Source organism: Magnolia sinica, chromosome 8 (assembly GCF_029962835.1).
Source record: "Magnolia sinica isolate HGM2019 chromosome 8, MsV1, whole genome shotgun sequence".
In the NCBI taxonomy this organism is placed as follows: Eukaryota; Viridiplantae; Streptophyta; class Magnoliopsida; order Magnoliales; family Magnoliaceae; genus Magnolia; species Magnolia sinica.
The window spans coordinates 42,586,764-42,603,764 of NC_080580.1; positions in this window are offsets into that span (position 1 = coordinate 42,586,764).

The window sequence follows — 17,001 nt, forward strand, 5'->3', positions numbered from 1 at the left end:
GAACCAATCTACAAAGTCCTCCCAGGTCTATAAGAAATTGGCCGCTATTGATCGGGCGACAGATGCCTACCAATGCTGAGCCTCACCATGGAGAAGAAATACAGCTAACGAGACTCGCTGCTGGGTCGTACATCTCATGGTGTCGAATATCTTCTCCACCTCGGAGCACCATATCTCTACTGCAGTAGGGTCTGGCTTGCCCCGAAAACGTGGGGGATCATGCTGTCAGAAGTCTTTGAGAAGGGCGCTCGCATGCTCCTGCTCGGCCTCGGCTGGCGTAACAGTGGGACGCCTGCTCTGCCCCTGAAAAATAGCGGTCTTCGCCTGTAGCATCTGCTACATCTGGGCGGCACTCACAAGTATGGTTGGATCTGCACCGGTCTCAGGTAGAGGAGTGGGATCCTCAAGCTGGAAAGTAGAAATATCCGGTGGTGGAACGGGACTAACAAGTGGTAGAGCAGGAGTCGCAAGTGGTGGAGTGGGATTCGCTTGCGTCACTCTTCTATGCAGCATGTCCTACAGGAAGGAACAAGGGCTTATCAGCCTTGAAAATTCTTGAAGGCATAAACGTTAAGGGTCTATGTCAGAAAATTGCTAAGTTATTCAGACTCGGAACCTATTCATTCTAAGTTCATAGTACATAAGTGATGTGATCCTTAAGTATTCCCAAGTTATGCACTGATACCAACTTTTGTCACGCCCCAAACTCGGAAATGGACTCACAAAATTTCCGATCTCCGAATATGGCGCCGATAGCCTCCGCAATGCCCCCTTCTCGGATCCCGGTACTCATATGCCAGATTCCGATCCTGGGATTCTACAAGGAAGATTTTCAGTATGATTTTTTTTATAATGGAGCATAACCACAGGCATAACCAAGTCACAAACCAACATCACCACATATCCACTATATCAAAAACTTTAAGTACAATGTGAAAAGGGAAAATACAGGGTGATCAAAAAGCTCCAAAATAGTCTGATATGCACTCCTGTCTCAGCATTGCTGCCATCCAACAACACCTACATGCAACGGTCATGCATAAGCTTACAAAAGCTTAGAGGGTAGTGTAACTGTGTGCATAAGATAAGTGCCAAGTATATAGTATAATGCAATATCAGAGTAATGCGAAAAAATGCAGGTAAGTCCATGAATACAATCAGCCGTACTAAGGCTGTGTGATGTAAGGCATGAATACTATTGACCATATCATGGCCATGCAATGCGAGGCCTATGTAGCCAAATGTCATATGCGAGATGTAAAGCAAGCATGTCAGTCATCATCAAGTACACAAATCAGTACAGTTTCTCTCTGGGATATCACCGGGGTCTAGTACACTACACACTGACTGCCGCCTCCCTAGCCGCATAGCCCAGTGAGCAAAATAAACCTCACGATCTGCCTAACCAGTAGTCTGCTGATACCTACCTAGCTCGTCGATAACGGACTCATTTGCAAGCTGGTTAAACTCAACCTAGCTTATAGCCCCCTCACTCAGGTGGATAAGGCCACACACACTTCCAACCGACCATGACACAGTGGGAGACGCGGCCTACTGATATTCGGCACTCGAGCGCTCGTGTATCCACTCAGTCTAGACATTGGAGCATCTCCTGGTACCAAAAAGGTTCTGGGACTCTCACCCAAGGACATCCTAAGTGCCCACAGTTCTAAAATCAAGTATTTTCGGTATCTGATACGGCCATCCACAATGTGCCTGTGGAGCCACGACCCTGAAGTCACTAGGGCATATAATGATCATGACACACAAATGTGAGATACATGAATCACACTATCTAGTCATGCAACAATCCTGCGCAAACCACGTGCTTATGTGGGTAACTCCTATCAGTGAGTCCCATAAATAATCTACCCAATGGCATATGCTATAATCAGTCACTACTCATATTAAGCATACATATGATGCATATGACATGAGTCATGGAATTATACTAAGCATGTTATAAAGTAATGAACTATCCTTACAACGCAGATGGGCCTAGACGGCCTACACACAACCAGTATGGGCCTATCAATGAGCCCTAAGGAGAGTTACAATGCGAACATTTAACCAACATTGTACTTACAATGTGGGCATCAAACCATCATTGCTCCCAAGGCATAGCCCGCTATAAAGGTCAACACATAAACTACGGTGGAATCACAATACAATGGGCCTTATGCACATCCTGTTGGGCCTTGACCCATGGGCCTCTAATACATTAAATGGGCCTCATAACATGAGTCTTATTATTATATCAAGTGGGCCTCAACAACGGGCCACAAATACATCAATATGGGCCTCATACATCCCCAAAAATCATATTGGAGGATCATTTGAACCATACCACAAATAGCAATGGAGATAATAATTTTCAAGGTTAAATAAATCACAAGGCCCACTATAAAGTTTATCTTCAAACCAATCTAATCATAAGGTCATAAAGACCTGGATTAAGAGGGGAAGACAAATATCATATAGGTCCAAACCCTGTACCCAAGGGTTTTAATGGTGGACATTTAAACCCACTATTTCCTGTAATGTGGTCCACCTGATCAATGGCTGGATGGTGTGGCCCACCGTGATGTATTTTGAGATCCAACCTATTCCTAAATTAACATAGTGATAGATGAAGTGGAACCAAATATCAGCTTAATAGGAAACTACTATGGCCCTTAGAAATTTGAACGGTGGAAGTCACTGTCCACTACTTTAAATGGTAGGGGCCACTTGAATTTTAGATCTGGCTTATTCTTAGTCTCAAGCCTGTAAGACAAGCTTGCCAAATGGTTGGACGGTTTGGATGCAACACATGCATCATGGTGGGCCTCACCATCCAAACAGTGGACAGTGTGGATAGATTCATTATTGGGCCCACGCTCCATGGACACGGTTATATACAGGGGGCGGGCGGGCGTAGATAAAACACTTACTTCATGGTGGGTTCCACACGTGTGGCCCACCATAGTGTTCATCTGTCGTCCAAGGTGTTTAATAGGGTCACACAGACCTGGATGCAAAGGAAAAACAAATTTCGTAATGATCCAAAACTTCTGACCCCAAAAGGGTTTCAATGGCAGATGTTAAATTCACCACTATTTCCTGTGACGTGGGCCACCTGAGCTATGTATACAGCTGATTTTTGGGAGGGGCCTACCAAATGCACGATGTTGATGTTCCGACACACCTCACGATAGGGCCCACGGCTGGGACGTGGGTCCCTACCCATTCACGCCAGAGCGTAGGACACCCTGCGCATCCTCAAGATGGTTTGCAGTAGCAGGCGCTGCTGCTGCTTCTTTTATTTTTATTTTATAAAAGAATTATTTTCTTGTGGTTTTTCACAGGTGGGGCCCGCATCAGGGGAATCCGACCCAGCCGTTGGATTACATGGCTCAAGACAGACCCATCAAGCCCAATATTCAAGGTATTTTGGCGTGTAGAAACATCAAGTGGATTTCAACAGTAGAAAACATTATTTGCTATGTTATGGCCCACTAAAAAATCGGATTAACTTCATTTTTCGGCTCAACGCCTATAATGAGTTGGGAAATAGGATGGACGGAGTAGATTAGATTTATACATCAGGGTGGGGCCTGCATGAGCGGCCCACCCCAAAAGCATAAACTAAGCTAATATCTTAATTTTCATTTCACGTCCAGTGTCCCTGAACGCTGGACGGTTTGGCCATGACACATGTACAGGGTGGGCCTTGCTCATGTGAGCCACCAAATGCATGGATGGTGTGGATAAGACATACACTAAGGTGGGGTCCATCCAAGTGGGCCACACGGCCACATCATCACATACAAAAAAATATGAAAAAAAGAGGGGAAGAGAGAGAGAAAGAGAGAGGGACACGTGTAATGGAGGGCTCTGCCAGTATGAGCCCTCCCTTGCATTCAATCATACATTAAGTGGGTCCCAATACATGTGGGCCCACCAAATCAAAGATCAACGGTGGAGATTCCTTCTCCACCAAAATGGAAGGTCTAGATGACCGCTATTCATGCAAGGAAATATAAACATCATGATGGGATCCATGGAGAATGGCCCCATCATGGAATGATCATGAGAATCAAGGTGGGCCATCGGCCACACCTAGGGTCCAAAATGAGATCCATACCATCAATCAATAGGCCTCACTTGGCCCATCATAAAAATATGAAAATCTAGCCTATAAAGCACCCACCGTTTGATCTTCTTGGTCTAATGGAACGTCGATCTCCTTGTGCTTCTCTTTAATGGAAGATGATGAGGATGAATGGCTAGGATGAAGGATTTTGGGGTAGGAAGTGGGCCACACAACACTCACTTCTCTCACTTGGGATGCTTGGACGTCCATTTTTTTCTCTCTTGGAATCGCTTGTAAATTGTGTTGAGAAAGAGAGAGAGAATGGTTGTAAGGAGAGAGAGTGATGGGTGATGGATGTGAGGTGAGTGATGGATGTGAGGTGAGTGATGGGTGAGGTGAGAGATTTGTTGACTTTTGGGGTAGATTGCTTAACTTGTGGAGAAAGAAAGCATGAATTGTGTACTTGACATGAGGTGATTGATTGATGGGACATGTTGAGAGATTCTCTTGGAATTTGCAATGCGTGGTGTTTTCCTCAAACTGAATGCGGGCTCACATCTCTCGGCCACGGTATCGGATCGGTGCGTGAGTCGCGGCGACAGTGCGTCGCAATGGTACAAGTTTCGAATTAGGCCGACTCAAATCTACGGGATACGACTTAAGGTCGCGCACAGACGCTGATTATAAGTCGCAGGTTGTCAAAAATTAACGGGAAGGATTGCGGGAGTCGAGGGAATAGTACGAGGTATGATACGGGTCTTACAACTGTCGTCATTGGTAATAATAGCTGATACCCAGTTTCAGGCGTCGCTGGCAATGGAGAGGTTCCTGCAAGAGAGGGTGGTTAGGGTGGACCGTAAACTGTCTAGTGAGGGGGATCCAGAGGAGTCTTCTAGTGAGGAGGGTCCAAGAGGCCCCGTGCCCTCGACCCTTACTGAGGCAGAATTTAGTCGGATTAAATTAGGGTATCACATCCCTAAGTCCGTAATCCTCCGAGTTCCCTCATCAGACGAGCTTCCTAATCATCCTCCAGAGGGAGTAGTTGTAATTTTTTAGGTCGCCCTTCAATGCGGCCTTAGGCTCCCTCTGCAAGGTCTGGTACGGAGGGTGCTTGCTCATCTGAACTTGGCTCTGGGGCAGATGATCCCCAATGGATGGAGGGCTTTGATCGACTACACGGTTTTATGGTTCGAGCTAGAGTAGCCCGAGCTTTTTGTCGAGGGGTTCCTCCATCTATACTAGTTGAAGACGAACAAGTTTCACCCCAACTGGTAGCTTTTCGTCGAGGCGTTCCTCTATTTATACCAATCAAAGACAAACAAGTTTCACCCCGGCTGGTATTATCTCTCTACTTGGCGGAAGACTGGAGGGAGCCTCATTACCGATCCTCCATTGTCCAATAAGAATTGGAGGACAAGTGGTTCTGGGCCTTTGGATGTTGAAAAGTGGTCGATCTACCATTAGATCAACACTGGGTCCCCACAACATTTACCGACCCAAGTCAGTATTCCTCAGACTTAGTTATCCTTCAACTCTTCCTTGGTTGGTCATTTTTAAGTTTTCTTGACTTATTCACACACGCCTTCTGTCGCAGTTATTCTTGAGCACCCACCCCTGCTGGACAGTGGATCTCTCACTCGGATCAAAGGGGCAAAAGCACTAGGGGAGAAGGAAAGATCTTGGAGAGTACTTCTCCAGCCTAAACTGCTTCTTAAGTCAGGATTAGACCTCACTCTCACCGGTAAGAACTTCGATAAGAACTCTGACCGAGCTTTAGGACGTAGAAAATTTTCATGACTTCCATTATTAAATTTCTTTGCATTTTGAAGCAGAAATGTCTGAAGCTCGTCCTTTGCTAAGGCCTGCATCCAAGCTCTAGGCACACTCCCTGGAAGAAGCAATGGCGCCAAAAAGGAAGAGGCAAAAGACCTCCTGAAAAAGTAAGGCAAAGGTCGGCCCTTCTTTCCCAGTTGTGATGGAAGTCAAAGAGGAAGAAGCAGCGGGGGAGCCCATCTTTGATGCTACTGTTACAACGGTCAAGATGGCCGTTCAGGAAGAGGCCTCTCCTGTTGAGGCACAGGGAGCTGTCGAGTCTTCTGTGAAGGCTCATTTTACAAAGTCTGAAGAGACTGGCCGCCCTTCAGCTGGTCCTTCAGTAGTTCAGGAGGAGGAATGTAAGACCCGTATCCTAGCTTGTACCATTCTATAGACTTCTGCGGTCATCCCGGTCGAATTCTGGTGACCCGCGATCTATTATCGCCAATTGCGCACAACCTTGAGTCGTTTCCCATATTCTAGAGTTAACTCAACCCAAGACTTGTACTCTAGCAACCGGGCCATCACCGCAGTTCCAATGTCGCGTATTATGCGCCGAGGCGATAACCAGGCTAGAAGACATGGGCCCACATTCAGTTCGAAGAAAATACCGCGCATTACAAAACCCAAGAGAATTATCCCATCAATCACCTCACATATCAAGTACAACACCCCATCCCCAAGCAACCCCAAAGTCAAAGCAACTTATCACTTACATGTCAAAGTACACATCAACCATCACTCACTCACCCATCCCTCTCTCTCTCTTTACATCCCATCCTCTCTTTGTCTCTCATTTTCTTCATTTTCAAGCAACCCCATGAAAATCCAACGTCCAAGGGAGAGGAGAAAGCTAGGTGTGGCCCATCTCCCTACCACCCAATCCCACCATTCAAAGACCATCTCCACCATTGAAATGTATCCCTTAGAGCTCTAGGATGCGTTGATGGAAGAAGAAACCCAACAAGATCAAAGGTGGGTGATTTTATTTGTTGATTTTAATGATTTGGGGGCCCACATATGGTGGGACCATCTTGATGTATGATTGGTATCAAAGAGGGGCCCATAGTGGCGGGGTCCCTCCGTTACTCCAATTTCTCTCTCTATCTCTCTCTTTCTTTCCCTTTTTTTTGGAGATGATGTGGCCCACCTAATCAGTAAACATATGCCATCCAGTCGTCCATCTGGACGTGCTGGGTAAGGTCGACCTTAATGTATGGGTTTTATCAACACCGTCCATCTGACGGTGGACCCATCCATGTGGGTCCCACCTTGATGTTTATATGTTATCCACCCCGTCCATGCATGGGATGTGGGGCCCACTTTGATGATGCACTGAGCGCAGCACGTGGGACCACCATGATGTATCTGTTGATCCCAGCTGTCCTTCATCTGGATGGTGGGCCAGCAGCAACCAGCTGCTGTAGGACGCTAGCAAGTTCTATGGTTCGATCATGAGATATGTGTTTTATCTAGCCGTCCATTCATTTGCGTGGGACCCACCCCACACGTGTGATACGTGTGAGGGTGGGGTCCACCAGATGTACGTGCTTTATATCCAGTCGTCCATCTAGTAGGGCTAGGATGGCGAGCCACATGATGAATGTATTGTATCCTGTCATCCATCTGGACGCTGGACATTTCAATCCTACAAAATATATATATATACACACATATATATCATGTGTGGACCACACCACATGAACCCACATGAGGCATCCCATCCACACCGTCCGTCCCTGGCCCGACTGAAGCAATCCAAACCTCTAGTGGGCCACCACATGGATCACACCAAGATGTATGTGTTGCATCTACACCATCCATCTGGACGGTGCTCAGTACAACCCTACCATGAAGTGTGTGTTTCATCCTGCCGTTTATCTGTTTCGAGGGTGGGCCACTGTAGTATGCGTGATTCCCAGCCATCCATCTGGATGGTCTGGGTGGTAGACACCATGATATATATATATATATATATATATATATATATTATGATGGGTCCCACATGGGACCCACCTGGTATGGGAAACAAATTGGCTGGGTGCCTCAACCAGCCATACAACTGTTGTATGTAGGACTCCCACATGTGGTATGTGGTAGATTCAAACTGTCCATCCCTTGGTGGACCACCCTGATGTATTTGTTCCATCCACACCATCCGGATGGTACTGGACGGTGCTAGACAATGGCTGGATAGTGCTGATTTACATAGGTAATGTTTGGATGGTGTTGATTTACATAGACAATGTTTGGATGGTGCGAAATTACATGGGAAATGTTTGGATGGTGCCGATGTACCTGGACAATGTTTGGATAGTGCTGATCATCATTAGTGGGCCATGTGCCCCATGGAATGATAGTGTACAGCGATACACGTGTTATACCTACAACTATTGAAATGATTTTGGTGAGGTCCAAGCCCACTTAAGGACTATTGGTGTGGCGCATTCATGAGGCCCAATATGATGTATTTTGGCCCATGGGTGGGGCCCACCTGTTTGTATTGTTAGGCCCAAATACGTTGCCCATGTGATGTATTTGAGGCCCAGGTGTAGGGCCTACCTGTTGTGTATTTGAGGCCCATTGGTGTGACCCATTGATGTAGCCCACTTGATGTGTATGAGACCCATTAGTGCGGCCCATTGATGTAGTCCACTTGATGTGTATAAGGCCCATTAATGCGGCCCATGTGATGCAGCCCATTATGACGTATGTGGCCCACCGTGATGCGGCCCATTGTGACGTGTATGAGGCCCGATGTGTTGTATATTAGACCCATATGATGAGGCTCGATGTGCTATATAAGGCCCATGTGTAGGGCCTACATGTTATGTATTCAAGGCCCATGAGCAAGGCCCACCTGTTATGTATATGAGGCCATGGGCCCACTATATGTTTGGCCTTATGAGGACCACTCCTTGGGAGCAATGTTGGTTAAATGTACACATTGATGGACGATGGTGGTTAAATGTCCACATTGTGACCTTCCCTTGGGCCCTTTATTAGGCCAATTCTGATTATCGAGGCCGATTTCGATTTCGATTGTCGAGGCTAATTGTTGAGGCCGGTTCTGATTCTGATTGTCAAGGCCGATTCCGATTCCGATTATCAAGGCCGATTGTTAAAGCCGATTCCATTTCGATTGTCGAGGTCAATTATTGAGGCCGATTCCGGTTCTCGAGGCCGATTCTGATTATTGATACCAATTCTGATTGTCGAGGCTAATTGTTAAGGCTGATTCCGATTTCGATTCTAATTGTTGAGGCCGATTGTTGAGGCCGATTCTAATTCTGATTGTCGAGGCCGATTTTGATTGTCGATTATGATTCCGATTGTTGAGGCCGATTATCGAGGACGATTTTGATTGTCAATACCGATTCCAATTATCGAGGCCGATTCCAATTGTCAAGGCCTAATAAGTGCATATGCGGCCCGTATTTAAGGCTCATTGTGATGTACATTTGGCCCGTGTTTGAGGCCTAATGTGATGTATATGCGGCCCATATTTGAGGCCCATTGTGATGTGTATTCAGCCCGTGTTTAAGGCCCAATGTGATGTATATGAGGCCTATGTGATGAGGCCCATTGTGATGCATTTGAGGGCCAGGCGATAGAGCCCATTGTGATGTATGTTAGGCCCATATGAAAGGCTCATTGTGATGTATATTAAGCTCTTAAGTGAGGCCCATGGTGTTGTATATTTGGCCCCTGTGTGAGGCCATGGGTCCACTATATGTTAGGCTCGATGTGGGTCATTCCTTGGGGACAATGTTGGTTAAATGTCCACATTATCTAACGATTATGAGTATGTGACAGCATCGCATCATGATACATGCTCATATGCACATCTGCATGTTTGTTATAAGATATGATTGACCATTGCATATGTCATAGTGCCAGTTGTTATGAGACTCCCTGATAGGAGGAGATTGTCTCACATGACGCACGGTATGCGCAGGATTGATGCATAACCAGATTGTAGGACTCACGCATCTTGCATTGTGTGTTATGATTACTGTATGCCCTAGCGACATCAAGGCCGTAGCCTCCACAGGCATATCGTGGATGGCCAGATGGGTCACCAAAAATATGTTCTACATGGGGTGCTATAGATATCCCTAGGTGAAAGTCCCAGAACCCTCTTGTTCCAGAGGTTACTCCAATGTCTAGACCAAATAGATACATGAGCGCATGAGGGCCATATACCGTTAGGCCGCGTCTCCCACTGCGTCGTGGTCGATTAGAAGGGGGTATGGCCTTACCTGCCCGAGAGGAGGGGGCAATGCTAGGCTGAGTCTGACCAGCTCAAGGAATGGGTCCGTTATCGACAAGCCTGGCCCAATATTGGCAGGAGGATAATGAGGTCTCTTCCACTCACCTTGTTACACGCTATAGGGTGGCAATCTAGTTTAGAGTGTAATAGACCCCGGTGATTCCCCACAAAGGAACCATACCGATATGTGGACTTATTGAGCAGGAGTTGCATAAGCATTCATTTATTCATTCACTATCCACTCGGGCTAGTAGTGTGCAACTATTTGTTACATGTACCTTCACAATGGCCAGGATTTCTGTTGGGGAGTGTGACTAACCTGAGATTAGGAGTTTGCCACATTAAGTTTAACTATCCAAATTTGGGTATGGAACTGGTTTGGATAGAAGTCCTTGTGGTAGACCCCGTAGCCTGCGATACTACGTATTATCATCCCGACTTCACACTCCAGCTTGGTCATTTCATTCGCATTGCATATTGCTTTGCATCCTCAGCACATAGCATTCGGTTTATTGTTCTTCTGTATTGCATAACCTGATTAAGCTTGGCGATATTTGTAGACTCGGTATCTGATATTTGGCTTACTATGTCTCCCCATCGCATAGCTGATCTACATTGCTTCCTTAGTATATGATTTTGGTTTATTATATTTTTGCATCGCATAGCTTGAATAAGGCTGATGGTGTTTATGGGCTTATCAGCATGTTTTCACATTACTTTGATATTGTATGATTCATTAACATGCCCGTATTACTGGTAGCATTTATGGACTCATCAGTATTTCAGCTTACTCTAAAATCATATAATTCATGATCTTGCCAGTATTTTCGATATTGTATGATTTATGGGCTTCGCAGTATGTCCGCTTACTCCGATTACTCTGATATTGCTTACTTGGCACTTACCTTGCACACACACTTTCACCACCCTCTAAGCTTTCTATAAGCTTATGCACGATAGATGCATGTAGGTGGCATTGGATGGCAGCAATGCTCAGGCTTGAGCACGTGGCAGATCATCTTGGAGCCTTTGTCTATCATCATTGTATTTCCCTTTATACGCACTATACTTATAAGTTTTTTATCATAGTGGAAATGTGATGAAGTTTTTGGTTGTTGTTTATGAGTTATGTCTTTGGTTATGTTTATTACAAATCAAACTGATGTTGAATATCCTCATCGTAGCATCCCAAGATCGTAACCTGGCAGATGGGTGCTAGGAGCCGAGAATCGGATTCTACGGAGGCTGTCGTTGCCGAATTTGATGATCAAAAATTTTGTGAGCCAACTTTCCGAGTTTGGGGTGTGACAAGGAAGGTCAGAGCCTCCGCTGAGCTATTGAGGAGATCCTTCCTTGGGCGGATCGGCACATGCCTAAGGCGGAATTCCTTGGCTTGTTAGACTCTCCCGCAAACTTGGTCCTCGCGTTTGTGGCAATGAGCCTTCTTGGGGTAGGCACGTTTCCATAAGTAGTTCGTCTTTCTTTCTGATTATTCAACTTCACTCATTTTTTCCTTTTTCTTGGCAGCTCGCTCCTTGCATGCTGAAGGTGCATCATGAGATCACTCGACTGCATGGGCAAATAGGCGAGACCGGTCAGAAGCTCATGCAAAAGGAGATTGAGATTGCTCAATCCTAAGCTCGTGCTTCTTCTGTAGAGGCCGAGCTAGAAGCTACAAAGAAGCTTCTCGTAGAGGCTTCTGAAAAAGTCAGCTCGACGGGAGGCTGAGCTAGAGGCAAAGCTCGAGGAAGCTGGACGAAGCTCAGGGAAGCTGGGGCAAAGCTCGAGGAGAACAAGGTGAGGCTCGAGAAACTTAAGGTGGGAACTCGAGCAGCCATCACCCAAGCTAAGGAGGATACTGTCAAAGAATATCAGTCTTCCCAAATGAACATGGATGACAGAAATTCTTTGTACCGACTAAGCTACTCAAAGTGCGTCGAGATGATGAAGGAAGCCTTTCCGGAGTTAGACCTTTCTGGTTATGATGATACTGAGTCAGGCTCCGATGCTTCTGGTGACGAGGCAACTCCCGAGTAACCCTCCGAGCAGCCTTCCGAACTGCCCCCCGAGGCTTAAAGATCAACCTCTCTTTACAATACATTTCCCTTTTTTTATTTTTTGAATGTAGATCGATGTAAACATGCCTCTCGAGGCTTTATCAATGGAATTTGCCCCTTTTTGAGACAATGTGTTCATTTATAAATTTTTCTAGGTTAAGTAGATTGCACTCTATAGGCGAGTCGGATCTGGTAGATGGATGGGATTCGGTCTGGATTCAATCAGGTAGGTCAAATTCTGCAGATGGGTCGTCTATAGATCAGGCCTAGGTCGTCCATAGATCGGACCACATAGATAAGTCGGATAAGAATCATGCTACAACAAATCTTTATTAGTTCTATCTTGAGGCTGATCAACATACAGTAAACTTCACGTTGATCTGCTAAAGACGATAGATCTTAAGATGTTCAGCATTCCGCGGATGGGGTAGGAGTTTACCATCCAGATTTTTTAGTCAATATGAGCCAAGCCGACTTGTACTCAGTACTATAGAGGGTCCTTCCCAGTTTGAGCCCAAAGTTCTCAATCCTGGTTCCTTGGTATTTTGGAAAGTTCTTTGAATGACTAAGTCATCAGTTTGGAACCTTCTAACTTTCAACTTAGAATTGTAGAAACGCGTTACTTGTTGTTAGCGTATAGCAATTTGGATCCAAGCTTGTTCTCTTCTTTCCTCGAGAAGGTCGAGGCTTAATGCCATTAGCTCGGAGTTCAATTCTTCATCGAACGTCTCTGTTCAAGCTGTTGGTATTCCAATTTCTACCAAAGTGACCGCTTCTGCTCCATAGGCTATGGCGTTAGTTCTTCAGCCCATGCTCCCTTAGCTTTTTCGAGCTTGGTTCGGAGGTGATGCTTGATGATCTTGTTGACTGCCTCGACTTGTTTATTTGCCTGCGGGTGTCGCGGTGAAGAGTAGACATTGCGAATTTCGAGGTTCTCTCACATTCCCTGGAATTACTTGTTATCGAACTGCTTTCCATTGTCGGAGATGATCATTTGAGGAATCCCAAATCTGCATATAATGTTCTTCCAGACAAAGTCTGTGATCTTTTGCTAGGTTATGGTTGCTAGAGGTTCGGCTTCGACCCACTTCGTGAAGTAGTCGATCGTTACTACGATAAACTTGGTCTAACCTTTACCAATGGGGAGGGGACCAATGATGTCGATTCCCCACTAGAAAAATGGCCATGGCCCAGTCATAGGAGTGAGATCTTCAGGAGGCTGTCAAGGTATATTTGTGAAGTGCTAGCACTTGTCACACTTTTGAGTGAATTGTAGAGCATCGGTTTGGATGGTCGGCAAATAATAACCCTGCCGAATAACTTTATGGGCTAAATGTTAGCCTCCTAAGTGATTTCCACAATCCCCTCACGGGATTCCCTTAGGACGTACTCTACTTCCTTAGGTTGGAGACATCTGAGATAAGGGAGGTAAAACCCTTTTTTATAGAGAATACCATTAAGTATGGTGTAGCAAGCTGCCTTAGTTCACAACCTGCGTGCTTCCATTCGATCTTCGGGTAACTTGTCTTTTTCAAGATAATCAACGATTGGATCCATCCAAGTAGGTTTTAAGCTTACCGAAAGAACTGTCGCAAGGTCGGCCTCGTTGATGCTTGGTTTAGTAAGGAACTTGATTGGGACTGATCTTAGAATATCGTCTTCGTCTACCGTGGCTAGTTTTTCCAGCATATCGGCTTTAGAATTTTCTGCCTGAGGAATTAGAGCGACACTGCATTTTGGAATTTTCCGATCAATTCTTTAGCTTTCCGTCGATAAGCTCTCATGCATTCCTTCTTGGCTTGGTATGCTTCAGCTATTTGATTAACAACCAACTGGGAATCATTAAAGACTTCAAAGGTGTTGAGCTTTAATATTGGCTGCCAATTTAAGTCCGTGAGTAAAGCTTCATATTCTGCTGTATTGTTGAAGGCTTGGAATCCGAATCTTAAGGCATATTGCATACATACATAGTCTGGGGTCTCTAGGACTATCCCGGCCCCACTTGCCTTAGAGTTGAATGAGTCATCAACATAAAGCGTCCACTTGGGTGGGTCGGGGTAGATGGGGATGCTTGGTCGGATGCTTGATCGGGCAGAACATCTAGGACGAGCTCTAACCTAGGTAGATCAGTATCTTGCCTAGATGTATGAGTTAGTTCAGTAATGAAGTCAGCCACTGCCTGACCTTTAATGGCCATTCGAGGACGATACTGATATCAAAATCACTTAACTCGATCGCCCACTTAGTCAATCTTCTCAAGGCTTCAGGCTTTTGGAGCATTTGACAGAGTGGTTGATCGGTCAAAACGACAAAGGTGTGATCTTGAAAGTACGGTCACAATCCTTAGTAAGAGATGATCAAGGCTAATGCCAGTTTTTCCAGGCTTGGGTATCTAATTTTGGCTACCACTAGGGATTTGCTGACATAGTATATCGAGAAATGTTTCCCTTCGTGTTCCTTAATTAAGGCCGAGCTAACTGCGGCCTCAGAAACAACCAAATATAACAGTAGAGGTTCACCTTGCTCAGGTTTGGAAAGTAATGGAGGCGACTCAAGATATTATTTGAGCTTTTGGAAGGTTACATCACATTCTTCTATCCAGTTTATTACTTGTTTCCCTTTTAGCTGTTTGAAGAAGGGGAGACATTTGTTTGTAGCTCAAGATACGAAGCGATTGAGTGCAGGGATCATTCATGTAAGCCATTGAACATCTTTGATCGTCCTTGGTGAACTCATGTCGAGTAGGGCTTTGATCTTCTCGGGTTCGCCTCAATTCCTCATTGGCTAACCAAGAAACTGAGGAACTTTCCCGAGCTAACCCTAAAGGAAAATTTGTTTGGATTCAACTTCATTTGGTATTTACGAAGGACGAGGAACATTCCTCGAGATTAGTAACATGATCTACAGCTTTGATGCTCTTGACGAGCATATCATCGACGTAGATTTCCATTATTCTCCCTATTTGGTGGGTGAATATTTTGTTGACCAACCGCTGATAAGTGACTCCGGTGTTTGTCAAACAAAATGGCATGACTCGGTAACAATAAAGACCTATGTCATTGATAAAGGTAGTTTTTGTCTTATCATGTGGGTGCATTACAATTTGATTATAAGTAGAATAAGCATCCATAAAACTAAGTAGCTCATGCCCAGCAGTGCTGTCGAAAAGTTGATCAATTCAGGGGAGGCCTTGTTCAAGTCTGTGTAGTCAACACAGACCCGCCATCTCCCGTTAGCCTTCTTGACTAACACAATGTTGGCTATCCAGTCTGGATAGTAACCTTCCTCAATGAATCTAGCCTTGAGGAGTTTGTCGACTTCTTCCCCGATCACTACATATCTCTCGGGACTAAGCGCACAGCGCTTCTGCTGGATTGGTTGGTGAGCTGGATCGACGTTCAGGCGGTGCATGATGATTTTAAAGTCAATGCAGAGCATGTTTTCATGAGACCATGCAAAGATGTCCACATGACATCGGAGAAGAGTTATCATCTTGTCCTGTAGTGGTGCAGTTAGGGACAACCCAATCTGGACAGTCGTAGACGGATCATATTTGTCGAGCGAGATGGGAACAAGGTCTTCCATAGGATGGCCTCTTTCTTCAGAATCCTCACGAGGATCCAGAGCAGTGACGGTCATCGCTTAGTGTGAAGCTCTTAGTGTCATCGTGTAGCACTGTTAAGCTTTGTGGTGATCGCCCTTCACTGATCCAACGCCTTGCTCGATCGGGAACTTCATGGCTATGTAGTAGGTCAATACCACAACTCTCAGGGCATTCAGAAATGGTCGGCCAAGGATCACATTATAGACAAACGAACAGTCCACTACCAAGAAGTCGACCATTATAGTGACTTGGTTCTGTCCATCTCTGGCCGTAAGTGGGAGTTGCACTACTCCCTCAGGTATGACTTGTCCACCTAAGAAACTGAGCAATGGAGTTTTAATAGGTCGAAGTCGAGATCGACCAACTCCCATTTTATCAAAAGCTTGAGCGAAGAGGACATCAGCCGATGGTCCCGTGTTCACAAGGATTCGGAATACTTTACGATTGGATATGGTCAGGGTGACCATAAACGCGTCATCGTGCGAATGGTGGATTCATTAGGCATCTTCTTCGATGAAGGTTAGGCTATGAGTCCTCACCTTTTGCTCTTTCAGAGGTCTTCTGACAAGTAGAACTTCGTCTTCGAGGGGACCAATATTCATCGCGTGTACCTTCTGAGCATTATTTGAGTCTCCTATGCCTCCGTGGCCCCTGAAGATTGTGCGGATCTCCCCGGTCGTCTCGTTGTTCACTAGTTGTTCATCTTTCACCTTGACCTGATCTCCTCTATGATTGACGTACTCCCCAAGATGGTCGCTGCGAATGAGTGCCTCGATCTCTTGTTTGAGGTCAAAATAGTCACTTGCGTTATATCCGTGATCCCGATGAAAGAGGCAATATTTGTTCTTACTTCTATTTTTGGGATCGGATTTCAACTTGTTCGGCCAATGCAGGATACGCTTGTCCTGGATCTCCATCAGAACTTGCTCTGGTGTTTTGTGGAGAGGAGTGTAAGTTTTAAACTTACTGTCCGGCCGCTTATTCGAACGATGATTGTCCCGAGATTGGTCGTCCTTCCTTTTTCTGCTCATGGCGGCCAAGCTCGGCTATATCCTCGGTTGTTGTTCTTTGTTTAGGGGTTTTTTTTGCTCTGGACAACGTTCTAGAGGATGCACACTTCTTCAGCGTTGGCATATTTATGCGACCTATTCAACAGGTCGGCCATCATTGTTGACAG